The sequence below is a fragment of the Rhinolophus sinicus genome, chromosome 18 (genome assembly GCF_057876585.1).
Source record: "Rhinolophus sinicus isolate RSI-liver-muscle chromosome 18, RSI-T2T, whole genome shotgun sequence".
Taxonomy (NCBI): Eukaryota; Metazoa; Chordata; class Mammalia; order Chiroptera; family Rhinolophidae; genus Rhinolophus; species Rhinolophus sinicus.
This window is the reverse complement of record NC_142518.1, coordinates 35,504,081-35,518,004: the sequence shown is the minus strand read 5'-3', so window position 1 is coordinate 35,518,004 and position 13,924 is coordinate 35,504,081. Positions and strand designations below refer to the sequence as shown.

Sequence of the window (13,924 nt, the reverse complement as noted above, 5' to 3'; positions counted from 1 at the left end):
ACCCATCAAAGGACTCTCTGCTCATCACGCAGAACAGCGAAGAGACTCGCGCAGGGATTTCTTGCAGGTGGGGAAAAATTGGGCGAGCAGGGGAAGAAGGAAGGGAGCTGAGCGGAGACACGCCGCACCTGCGGCGGCGGTGGGGACGCGGGTTGGGATCGCGGTCCACACCTGTGGCGGTAGAAATTCGGCCCCCACCCTCGGGTTGTGGAAATCTGCTCCGCACCTGTGCCTGTGAAATTCCAGCCCACACCCACGGCTACAGATACGCAGGATATCCCAGGACGGAGGAGAGCCCGGAAGCCACGAGGTGGGCGTTTTGCCCTGCGTCCCACAGCGGTCCTCTCCCGCTGCAGGGGCAGCATATCCAGCATTAACTTCAGCTAATAACCTCAGTTGGTCCTTGGGCCGGACAAGGAACACAGACTCCGTGCCTGGGCACCTTCCCCCGCTCTTCTGACCCTACCCCCGCCTTTCTAGAGACTTGATCTAGCCCCTGCACTAAGGAGCAGCGGCAGATTACAGAGGCGCCTTGGAGCCCCGGCTCCGGGAAGACAGGCGGGCCCAGGGAGGAGGCTAGGAGCTGGGAATCTTCCGCCCCCAGCCACCACCTTTTCTGGCCTGCGGGAAGAGTGTTAAGACAGCGGGGCTGGGAAAGAGAAGACCCCTCCTTCCATCCCCAGCCCCCACCCTTTCTAGCCAGCCTAGAGCGGGGCAAACACATCCCCAGCTGCAGAGACGCAGGGGTTCCCAGGAAAAAAGAGAGAACACAAAAGCCAAGTGCCGGACTCTACTTTGCGTCCCACAGCAGACCTCTCCCTCCTGCAGAGGGAGGATATCTAGCATTTGAGACTATTAAACTCCATACCTGGGCCCCTCCCCCCGCTCTTCCAATCCTACCCCCACCCTTCCAGAGACTTAAACTGGCTCCTGATCTGAAGAGCAGTGTCAGATTACAGAGGAGCCTTGGGGTTTGGGCTAAGGGAAGACTGGCCGCTGGCTTTGGTCCAGGGAAGAGGCTGAGAAGAGGGTGGTTTGCCCTGGACTAGGAGACAGAAGACTCATCCACCCCCAGATACCACCGTTTCTGGCCTGTGGGTGGGGTGTGACACAGCTGGGCTAGGAAAGAGAAGACCCCTCTTTCCATCCCCAGCCCCCACCCTTTCTGGCCTGCCTAGGGCGTGGCAATTACCTCGGCGGAGGCACTCCCAGGGATCAGCAGTAAGTGGTATATACAGCACTCAGCTTTCAGCAGCTGAGGAATTCCCTTCCGGCCACACACACACACAGGGAAGAGGTGCCCTAAGACTCAGGAGAGCTGGACACAGGGCTGGTGGTGCTATTCTCGGTGTGCATATGTGCCGGCAAGGGCAGAAACTGCACTGACTTTGTAAAACCTACTGTCCAGACCCCTCAGCCCCACGCATCTAAAGCTGCAGCCTCAGAGTCACTCTGGGCATCAGGTGACCGGCTCTACCTGCACAATACGCAGGGGATTACTTGGTGGGCTTAAGCCACAACTGGCGCTGCTTTTTTTTTTTTTTTTTTTTTTCTTTTTTTCCTTTTCTTTCTGTTTTGATTTGTCTTTATATTTTTGACATCTTTGCCTGTGTCGAGTGGGGATTCTGTGCTACAGCAGAGAACAACTTGGAGATTATTTGGTGGGCTTAAGCCACAACTGGCGCTGTGTTTTTTGTTTGTTTGTTTGTTTGTTTTTTGTTTGTTTGTTTGTTTTTGTTCTGTGTTGATTTGTCTTTATATTTTTGACATCTTTGCCTGTGTCGAGTGGGGATTCTGTGCTACAGCAGAGAACAACTTGGAGATTACCTGGTGGGCTTAAGCCACAACTGGCGCTGTCTTTTTTTTTTTTTTTTTTTTTTTTTCTTTTCTTTTCTTTCTGTTTTGATTTGTCTTTATATTTTTGACATCTTTGCCTGTGTCGAGTGGGGATTCTGTGCTACAGCAGAGAACAACTTGGAGATTACTTGGTGGGCTTAAGCCACAACTGGCGCTGTGTTTTTTGTTTGTTTGTTTGTTTTTTGTTTGTTTGTTTTTTGTTTGTTTGTTTGTTTTTGTTCTGTGTTGATTTGTCTTTATATTTTTGACATCTTTGCCTGTGTCGAGTGGGGATTCTGTGCTACAGCAGAGAACAACTTGGAGATTACTTGGTGGGCTTAAGCCACAACTGGCGCTGTGTTTTTTGTTTGTTTGTTTGTTTTTTGTTTGTTTGTTTTTTGTTTGTTTGTTTGTTTTTTGTTCTGTGCTGATTTGTCTTTATATTTTTGACATCTTTGCCTGTGTCGAGTGGGGACTCTATGCTATAGCAGAGAACAACCTGGAGATCACTTGGTGGGCTTAAGCCACAACTGGCGCTGTGGTTTTTGTTTGTTTGTTTGTTTGTTTGCTTGTTTTGTTCTGTTTTGATTTGTCTTTATATTTTTGACATCTTTGCCTGTGTTGAGTGGGGACTCTGTGCTATAGCTGAGAACAACCTGGAGATTACTTGGTGGGCTTAAGCCACAACTGGCGCTGTTTTTTTTTGTTCTGTTTTGATTTGTCTTTATATTTCTGACATCTTTGCCTATGTCGAGTGGGGGTTGTCGATTGTTTTTTTACATGTGAATGTATTTGACTTTTTCCTTGTTGTTATTGTTGTGCTTGGTGATTTGCTTTGTTCTATAATTGCCCTACCAGTGCCCAGCTTAAGAGGCACAAGATTCAACATACCCAGCGGCCAACTCCAGGCCAAGCCAGAGTACTACCGGGTTTGACCTACAAGTGACACACTCAGAGGGGATTCTTTACAGGCACATAGAGGCCAAAGGGCAAACCACATCTAAGCGGTCAATCCTCATGCAGCAGAATACCCTGCGTGGGCAAAGCCAAGTCTCACAACTAGTCAGCCTAGGAGTTAACTCCACCTACTCACAAGCGAAAAGCAATTAAGGATCTTCTTTAACAGGACAATATACACAACACAAGAGTCACTTTTAGAGCACACGCAGGGGAGGAGAACGAAGTAGTGCAAGTCAAATATAAAGGACATTTATTATATACTAATCCAGCAAGAACTAAGAACTCCAGGGCACCTATCTAATACATCGAAGCAAACACAGAGAGTCAGCCAGAATGAGGAAACAAAGAAACATATCCCAAATAAAAGAACAGAAGAAACCTTCAGAAATGGAACTAAATGAAGCAGAGGTAACCAAACTGTCAGAGACAGAGTTCAGAATTCTGATGATAAGAATGTTTAAGGAACTTAGAGAGGACATCAAGAAGGATGTAGAAATCATAACGAACAACCAGTTAGAACTAAAGAACACAGTTACCGAAATAAAGAACTCACTTGAAGGAATTAACAGCAGGTTAGATGAAGCAGAGGATCGAATCAGCGACTTAGAAGACAAGTTAGCAGAGATCACCCAAACAGAACAACAGAAAGAAAAAAGAATGAAAAACAATGAAGATGGTTTAAGAGACCTATGGGATAACATCAAGCGCAACAACATGCGCATCATAGGAATACCAGAAGGTGAAGAGAAGAAACAAGGGATTGAGAACATATTTGAAGTAATAATGTCTGAAAATTTCCCTAACCTGATGAAGGAAACCAACATACAAGTCCAGGAAGTGCAGAGAGTTCCAACCAGGATAAACCCAAACAGGTCCACTCCAAGACACATTATAGCTAAAATGGCAAAGATTAAAGACAAAGAGAGAATCCTAAAAGCAGCAAGAGAAAGACAGAGGGTTACATACAAGGGAACTCCCATAAGACTATCAAATGACTTTTCTGCAGAAACATTGAAGGCCAGGAGGGAGTGGCAGGAGATACTCAAAGTGATGGAAAACAAAGGCCTACAACCTAGGTTGCTTTATCCAGCAAGGCTATCATTTAAAATCGACGGGGAGATAAAGAGCTTCCCAGAAAAGAATAAGCTAAAGGAATTCATTACCACCAAGCCAGCATTGCAAGAAATACTAAAAGGACTTCTGTAAATAGAAGAAAGACGAAAACAACTTATCCACAAATTTAAAAATGGCAATAACTATGTACTTATCAATAATCACTTTAAATGTAAATGGTTTAAATGCTCCAATCAAGAGACATAGGGTGGCTGAATGGATAAGAAAGCAAGACCCTTGTATATGCTGTATACAAGAGACTCACCTCAGATCAAAAGACACACACAGGCTAAAAGTGAAGGGTTGGAGTAAGATATTCCATGCAAATGGAAATGAGAAAAAAGCTGGAGTTGCAATACTTATCTCTGACAAAATAGACTTTAAAATGAAGAAAATATTAAAAGACAAAGATGGACACTATATAATAATAAAGGGATCAATTCGACAAGAGGATATAACCCTAGTAAACATCTATGCACCCAACATAGGAGCACCTAAATATATAAAACAGATATTGACTGACATAAAGATGGAGATCAACAGTAACACTATCATAGTAGGGGACTTCAACACACCTCTGACAACAAGGGACAGGTCTTCCAGACAGAAAATCAATACGGAAACAACAGCCTTAAATGACACATTGGACCACTTGGATTTAACCGATATTTTCAGAGCATTCCACCCCAATGCTGCAGAATACACGTTCTTCTCAAGCGCACATGGAACATTCTCCAAGATAGACCATATGTTAGGCCACAAAGCAAGTCTGGATAAATTTAAGAAAATTGAAATCATTCCAATTGTCTTCTCTGACCACAGTGCTATGAAATTAGAAATGAACTACAGGAAAAAGACTAGAAGACACACAAATTCATGGAGGCTGAATAATATGTTACTAAACAATGAATGGGTCAAACAGGAGATCAAGGAAGAAATCAAAAGATATCTCGAGACAAACGAAAATGAAAATACAACGACCCAAAATCTATGGGATGCAGCGAAAGCAGTCCTAAGAGGGAAGTTCATAGCACTGCAGGCCTACCTAAAGAAACAAGAAACATCACTAATCAACAGTTTATCTTCACACTTAAGGGATCTGGAAAAAGAACAACAAAATAAGCCCAAAGGGAGTACAAGGAAGGAGATAATAAAGATCAGAGCGGAAATAAATGAAATAGAAACCAGAAAAACAATACAAAAGATCAATGAATCCAAGAGTTGGTTCTTAGAGAAGATAAACAAAATTGACAAACCTTTAGCCAGACTCATTAAAAAAAAGAGAGAGAGGACCCAAATTAATAAAATCAGTAATGAAAGAGGAGAAGTGACAACAGACACTGCAGAGATACAAAAAATCCTAAGAAATTTCTATGAGCAACTGTATGCCAACAAATTTGACAACCTGGAAGAAATGGACAATTTCCTAGATGCATACAACCTCCCAAGGCTAACTCAAGAGGAGACAGAAAACCTGAATAGACTGATTACCACCAAGGAAATTGAATCAGTAATCAACAATCTCCCAACAAACAAAAGCCCTGGACCAGATGGCTTTACAGGTGAATTTTACAGAGCGTTCCAAAAAGAATTGTCACCTATTCTCCTCAAACTCTTCCAAAAAATCCAGAGGGAGGGAAGACTCCCAAACACTTTTTACGAAGCCACTATCACCCTGATCCCAAAATCAGACAAAGACACCACAAAAAAAGAAAACTACAGGCCGATATCGCTAATGAACATAGATGCAAAAATCCTCAACAAAATACTAGCAAACAGAATTCAGCAATATATTAAAAAGATTATACACCATGATCAAGTGGGATTCATCCCTGGTATGCAAGGGTGGTTCAACATCCGCAAATCAATTAATGTGATACACCACATTAACAAAATGAAAAATAAAAATCATATGATCATATCAATTGACGCAGAAAAAGCATTTGATAAAATTCAGCAGCCATTCATGATAAAAACCCTTAAGAAAGTGGGAATAGAGGGATCATATCTCAACATAATAAAGGCCATATATGATAGACCCACAGCTAACATCATACTCAATGGGGAAAAACTAAAACCATTCCCCTTAAAATCAGGAACAAGGCAAGGCTGCCCACTTTCTCCACTTCTATTCAACATAGTGCTGGAAGTTCTAGCCACAGCAATCAGACAAGAAAAAGAAATAAAAGGCATCCAAATCGGTAAGGAGGAAGTAAAACTGTCATTATATGCAGATGATATGATACTATATTTGGAGAACCCTAAAGACTCCACCAAGAAACTATTAGAGCTGATAGATGAATTTAGTAAAGTAGCAGGATACAAAATTAATATTCAGAAATCAGTTGCATTTGTATATACCAATAATAAAACATCAGAAGGAGAAATTAAAAAAGCAATTCCGTTTACAATTGCTCCAAAGACTATAAAATACCTGGGAATAAATTTAACCAAAGAAGTAAAAGATCTGTACTCAGAAAATTATAAGACACTGAAGAAAGAAATGAAAGAAGATACAAATAGATGGAAACACATACCATGTTCATGGATAGGAAGAATTAATATAGTTAAAATGTCCATACTGCCTAAGGCAATATATATATTCAACGCAATTCCTATCAAACTACCAACGACATTTTTCACAGAAATAGAACATATAATCCTAAAATTTATATGGGATAACAAAAGACCCCGGATATCTTCAACAATCTTGAGAAATAAGAACAAAGTGGGAGGTATAACAATACCTGACTTCAAATTATACTACAAGGCTACAGTAATCAAAACAGCATGGTACTGGCATAAAAACAGACCCATAGATCAATGGAACAGAATAGAGAGTCCAGAAATAAATCCATGCCTATATGGCCACTTAATCTATGACAATGGAAGCAAGAATGTACGGTGGGGTAAAGACAGTCTATTCAATAAATGGTGCTGGGAAACTTGGACAGACACATGCAAAAAGATGAAGCTGGATCACCTCCTTACACCACATACAAAAATAAATTCAAAATGGCTTAAAGATTTAAATGTAAGATCTGAAACCATAAAATTCCTAGAAGAAAATATAGGAAGAAACTTCACAGACATTACCCGGAGTAAGATTTTTACTGATATATCCCCTCGCGCGAGGGAAGTAAGAGGAAAAATAAACATGTGGGATTACATCAAACTAAAAAGCTTTTTCACAGCAAAGGAAACCATCAATAAAACAAAAAGGGATCCTACTGATTGGGAAAAGATATTTGCCAATGATATATCTGATAAGGGGTTAATATCACAAATTTATAAAAAACTCACTCAACTCAACTCCAAAAAAACAAACAACCCAATTAAAAAATGGGCAGAGGACATGAAGAGACATTTTTCTAAAAAGGACACACAGATGGCAAACAGACATATGAAGAAATGTTCAACCTCACTAACCATTAGAGAAATGCAAATAAAAACCACAATGAGATACCACCTCACCCCAGTCAGGATGGCTATCATCAATAAATCAACAAACAACAAGTGCTGGCGTGGATGCGGAGAAAAGGGAACGCTGGTGCACTGTTGGTGGGAATGCAGATTGGTGCAGCCACTATGGAAAACAGTTTGGAGATATCTCAAAAATCTGAAAATGGAACTACCTTATGATCCAGCAATCCCACTCCTAGGTATCTATCCGGAGAAATCCAAAACTCCAATTCAAAAATCTTTATGCACTCCTATGTTTATTGCAGCACTATATACAATAGCCAAGACCTGGAAACAACCGAAATGCCCATCAGTAGATGACTGGATTAAGAAACTGTGGTACATTTATACAATGGAGTATTACGCAGCCATAAAGAAGAAAGAAATCTTACCATTTGCAACAACATGGATGGACCTAGAGAACATTATGTTAAGTGAAATAAGTCAGAAAGAGAAAGACAAATACCATATGATCTCACTTATATGTGGAATCTAAAGAAAAGAATAAGTGAATGAACTAATCAGAAACAGTTTTGGAAAAATGGAGGAAAAACTGAGGGTTGCTAGATGGGCAGGGGGGTGGGGATAAGGGGAAGGTGAGAGGTTTTGGGAACGTACAGAGGGATAGTGGATGGGGGGAGGGGGGTTCACACAGTGTGAGGGATATAAATGATAAATGTCTAAGTTTTGCTTTGTCTTGTTCACCTGAAACTAATTAAAAAAAAAAAAAAAAAAAAAAAAAAAAAGAATGTATGACTAATAAAGGCTTACCATGGTATCTTTACTAAGAAGCTTGCCTTTTAAAACAATAATGATTGACTTTTATATTTGATTATTTTTTGATATTTATTTTGATAATTTCAGATTTACAGAAAAGTTGCAATAATATACTATTTACTTGAATTCACTGATTGTTTACATTTTGCCTGATTTGCTTATCATTCTCTTTCTCTCCATATATATAGTTTGTCTTGTTTCTTTTCCTGAAACTGAGAGTGAGTGGGCAACATCAAGCCCCTTTACCAAATACTCCAGTGTGCATTTCCTAAGAATAGTATAGCAATCAAAATTAGGAAATTTAACATTGATATAATGCTCTTATCTAACCCACACTCCATATTCAAATCTCACAATTGTCCTATTGTCCTTTATAGCTATTTTGTTTTGCCTAATCCAGAATTTGATTCAAGATCATGCATTGCATTTTGTTTTCGTGTAACCCTAACCTTCCTTAAACTGGAACAGTCCGTCAGCATTTTCTTTGCCTTTTTTTCATCTTAACATTTTTGCAGAGTCCAGGCTAGTTATTTTGCAGAATGTCCCTCAATTTGGATCTGTCTGGTGTTTCCTCATGCTTAGATCCTCTGAGAGAAATACCACAGAAGTGAGGTTGTGCTTTGCCAGTGCATCATATCAGGGGGCACAAAATGGTGATCCCTTTATTAAAGGGGTGTCTGCTATGATTCCCCACTGTAAGGTTATTATTTTTCTTATGGCAATTAATAAGTGAAATGGGGAGGTTCTTTGAGACTATGTAAATATGTTCTTCATCCAACTTCTATTCATGAGATTTAGCACCTGTTGATTTTCTAACTTCATCATGCCTTCTACATTTATTAGTTGGCATTCTATTCAGGAAAAGCTTTCTCCTTTCATCCATTTATTTATATCAGTATGAACTCATGAGTTTTATTATAATGATAATCCATTACTGTAATTATTTATTTATTTATTTTTAAAGATTTTATTGGGGAAAGGGAACAGGACTTTATTGGGGAACAGTGTGTACTTCCAGGACTTTTTTCCAAGTGAAGTTGTTGTCCTTCCAATCTCAGTTGTGGAGGGCGCAGCTCAGCTCCAGGTCCAGTTGCCGTTTTCTAGTTGCAGGGGGCACAGCCCACCATCCCTGCGGGAGTTGAACCCGCAACCTTGTGGTTGAGAGGACGCATTCCAGCCAACTGAGCCATCCGGGAGCTCAGCGGCAGCTCTGCTCAAGGTAAAGGTGCCGTGTTCAATCTTAGTTGCAGGGGGCACTGCCCACCATCCGTCCCTTGCAGGACTCGAGGAATTGAACTGGCAACCTGGTGGTTGAGAGCCCACTGGCCCATGTGGGAATTGAACCAGCAACCTTCGGAGTTAGGAGCATGGAGATCTAACCGCCTGAGCCACCGGGCTGGCCCCCTGTAATTATTTATTTTAAATATCAAATTATCCAATATTTCACCAGTGGGAGCCCCTCCAGGCTGGCTTTGTGTCCTTTTGATAGGTCCTTATATTTTCTGAGCACTTCCTTATTTTATTACACAGCAAGATATTTCAGGATTGTCTTATGCTTTCTATGCCCGAGCCCTGGAAGCAACCATTTCTCCAAGGATCCCTGGTTCCTTTTAATGAAGAATAGTATTTAGAAAACAAGAAATGATGCTAGAGATATTAACTATTACTGATGTGTCAGTGTTTCTAGGAACTCTCAGAAAATAGAGCTAAGAAATAAGGCATGTACGTGTATACACACAATATGGGCACACACATAAACATCTATATATACACACAGAAATCAGGGGTTGCAATTTTGGTTTAAGCCAAAAGAATGAAACATGAGCTCAAATTCTGTTCTCTAACAAAGTCAGTGGAAGATGGCATTTTAAGGAGCATCTTTTGGTGACTCTGAAATCACACTATGGTGATAAAGTTCTATGCCTGTGAGTTGACCTGGGAGTGAATTTTAAAGCCTTGTTTCCATTCATTTGTATCCAGTCATCAAAACACTCTGCCAAAGGAGATAGGGTGATCAGATGCTTTGAAAGAGTGGGCAGAGTTGACAATGAAACAGGACGGGCCTTCTGTACTTAAGAAAGAATCGTGGGCAAGCCTGACAAATGGAGGCTCTCTCTCAGGAAGTAGAAAAAAGAAGGAAGGTTGGAAGACTGGAAACCCAAAAGTCTAAGTTAGAAATTTGATCTCATACAACAAGGAAAATGAGGAGGGGGCATGGAAATATTTTAGAAATAAGAAGGCTGTATCTATGTCAGGGCAAAACTGCTGATGAGTTTAGGAAGCCATCTGTTTGAGGTGAACCATCCATCTAGCCTCACGGTGCAGAAGTGAGATCACATATCTTATGAGATATGCAATGACATATCTTAGTATGTGTTTATTGTTAGTTTCCTTGACTACCCCAGGACAAGTAGTCACCATGTCTTATTCAACTCTGTACCACTGTAGACTTACTACCTTGTAGTTATTCAAGAAATGTCTGCTGAAAGTTTCTTGTTTTGGTTTCCTTAGAACGTTTAACATGTCCTTAACTGGCACTCATAAATTTGAGGTAATAATTGTAATTTAATTTTATTATAAACCTTTAATTTTGTTCATGGCAATATATCCAGCAAAAAGAACGATTGTTTACAACATCTTAGACAAAGGGGCTGCCTTTGGAAAATGAAATGCACTAAGATAAATATTAAGTTCTACGTTCAAAACACCTTCCCATTTGAAAATATTCCAGGTGCAAAGGGAGACTGTTGTGCTATGATAAGGATAGCTCTACAATGGAAGCCAGTGTCATCTGCCTAGCAGCTCATAACTGCATGATCTTGAATAGGATCTATAACCTCTGGGACTCAATATCCTTTTATATAAAATGAGAGTAATAATACCGGACTGTTAGGGTCTGAATGTGTCTCCCCAAATTTGTATGTTGAAATACTAATGCCAGTTTGATGGTATTAGAATGTGGGGCATTAGGGAGGTGTATAGGTCATGAGGGTGGAGCTGTCATGAATGAGATTAGTGCTTTATAAAAGAGACTCTACAGAGATCTCTAGCCCCTTCCACTGTGTGAGGAGACAGTGAAAAGGAGTTGGCTATGAACTAGGAAGAGGGTTCTCATTGAAATGTGATCATGCTGGTGTTTTGATCTTGGACTTCCCAGGCTCAAGAAATGTGAGAACTAAATCTCTGTTGATTATAATCTACCCAGTCAGTGGTATTTTGTTATAGCAGACTGACAGTTTAAGACACTGATTTATAGAATAGTTATGGAAATTAAATCAAGTAATGCATGCTGAAGGTACTGCAATCTCTTTTATATTTTCCATGTTCAGTTGGAAGGGATGCTGGGGGCTACAGCAGGAAGGGGTAGCAGGGAGATACTTGGCATGGGCTTGGCCATTGCAAAAGGAAACTCTCCTGACTATATAGATGCCCCAAGAACTGTTGTAGTCTGAATTTTTTACATTAGAAGGTGTATTACATAGTTTTCTAGGGCTGCCATTATAACATAATACAAACTAGGTGGCTTAGAATAACAGAATTTTTTTGTGACAGTTCTGGATGCCAAAAATCCAAAACCAAGGTATTGGCAGGAACATTCTCTCTCTGAAGTCTCTAGGAAAGGATCTGTTCCAGATTTTTCTCCTAGCTTCTGGTCACCTCAGGCATTCCTTGGCTTATAGATGGTTGTCTTCTCCCTGTGTCTCTTTACATTGTCTTTCTTTTGTCTGTTTCTGTGTCAAAATATCCCCCTTTTCTTAAGGACACTAGTCATATTAGATTAAGACCCACCCTAATGACTTCTTTTTAACTTGACTACAACTGCAAAGATCTAATTTCCAAATAAGGTCACATTCTGGTGTACAACATATCTTTTTTGGGGGACACAATTCAACTTATAACAGAAAGGAAATTGCAAAGTCAAGTCTGATTAAAATTGGCTGAATATCTAAGGCATTTGTAGGTCTGTTCTACATGAGAGGAAGGGTGAGGGGAGGCACACATAGCAATGGGAAGATTGCTACACAGAAGATTATTTCTGTCAAGTCCAATATGGTGGATTAAAAATGGCCACAAATCCTTTGACACTTCTCTCATTGAGATTTGAGGTCTGTATGCCCTCTGCTGAATCTGAGCTGTGTTGTGATTGCTTTAGCCAATAGAATATGGCAGAAGTAATGCTCTGCCATTTCTATACTTAGAGGACTTGAAGAGGACTGGCAGTTTTGAGGAACTACAGCTTGTTGCATTTTGGTGTAGTATCAAAGAAGCATATCTACAATATCTAAAATGGCTTTAAAATACTCCATCTCTTTTCCAACTACGTGTCTGTGTTAAGCTGGATTTTCTTTATATATGTACTTCTATCAAAACAACATATTTCAACAACTAGAATGCAGAAGCAGATATGAGAATCCAGCTCTCTTCTATTAAGCCAGGCAGTAAAAAGATTTGAAATGCAAAATAATGACACTCTTCTCACTAGTTTTCTTGCTTCAGAAAAAATAGTTATTTTTCGTAAAAATATTTTACTTATGTTAAATTGTAGTACATTTATTATTGTTATTTCAATATTATTTAAAACAAATATTCAAAAATTTTCTGTTTTAATTTTAATATGGAAAGTATCAATAGACATAATCCACATAAACCAAAGCTCATTGGAGTCCTAAGTAATTTTTGAGAGTTTAAAGGGATTCTGGGCTCCAAAAATTTGAGAACTTGCTGGCATAGGTGACACAGAGCAATGGTTTCCAAAGTAAGGCTAAGGAACTCTTTGTGTCAGAATCACCTGGGTAGTTTATTATAAATATACAGATTCTTGGATCTTGTGCCAGATTGAATCAGGTATCTTAAAGGGCCAGCCTGGGTTTGTTTTCATATATTGAAATTTCCAAACAACACAAAGGTTGAGTTTAATTAAGTTAAAGTAGTCCCTGCTAGTGCAGCCAGTTTTTCTAAGATCCTAGACAATCAAACTGAACACAATATTTTTTCTTCCCAGAGATACAAACCTCAGGAATTATGGCCACACTTGTACAAATTCAGTGATGACAGTTCTTTAGACAATATTCTCTGCAGCAATAACTTAGACATGGAGTGAAGTTGATATACGGCAGTGAATTGCATTTGACACATCTTCTCTAGCTTGTCATGGAGCTAAATATATATTTTCAAGACTTTTCCTTCTTTTTTGATTCCAGTACCAAAGCCAACCACTGTGGTGGCCACTTGAGATGAGGCAGGAGAAGAGGTGGTGCAATGAGGCTGATTTGAACACAGGAGAGTGGATCTTGGCAACTAAGACATACAGAAGCCAAGAGAAGTAAGATATTTTTCTGAAAATCTACATTGAGACCCTTGGTCAACATCCTTTCTGGTCTTTTGCCTTTGACCAGAGACCAACTATAAAAAACACAGTTTTAGATTTGTCCATATCTTTGATTTGTCTAATACAGTAACACAACTCCAAAGCACTTTGGCCATGTACATGAATATATGTGGGCATGTGCACTCATAGTCATCTGTATATGGGTGTTGGAAATTTCAATATACAATTGGGAAATGTCTTCCTGTGGTCTGCTTCCTGGATAAAACCCAATCTCTTCCTCTATGAACTCTTACAACAGACAACTCCGCAGGCTCTTGTAGGTGGAATAGCTAAGCAATGGCATGTGATAGAAGCTAGGGTCTGGGAGTATATTTTTGGTACATGACACATGATTTCTCTTGCCTTTCTATGACATTTATGTTATAGCATTAAGACATTTTTACAAAG

General features: G+C 39.9%; 1 long non-coding RNA gene across 2 annotated transcripts in view; it reads left to right on the top strand.

Moving 5' to 3' along the window:
• Window positions 1-13,924, top strand: part of LOC141569653 (uncharacterized) — a 201,553-nt gene that overhangs the window by 172,861 nt on the left and 14,768 nt on the right. The window contains exon 5 of one of the 2 annotated variants that reach the window (XR_016019953.1): window positions 13,350-13,471. The exons of the other annotated variant lie outside the window; for it this stretch is intronic. This is a non-coding gene — a long non-coding RNA (uncharacterized LOC141569653). The remainder of the gene's footprint in view (window positions 1-13,349; window positions 13,472-13,924) is intronic. 2 annotated transcript variants of the gene reach the window in all.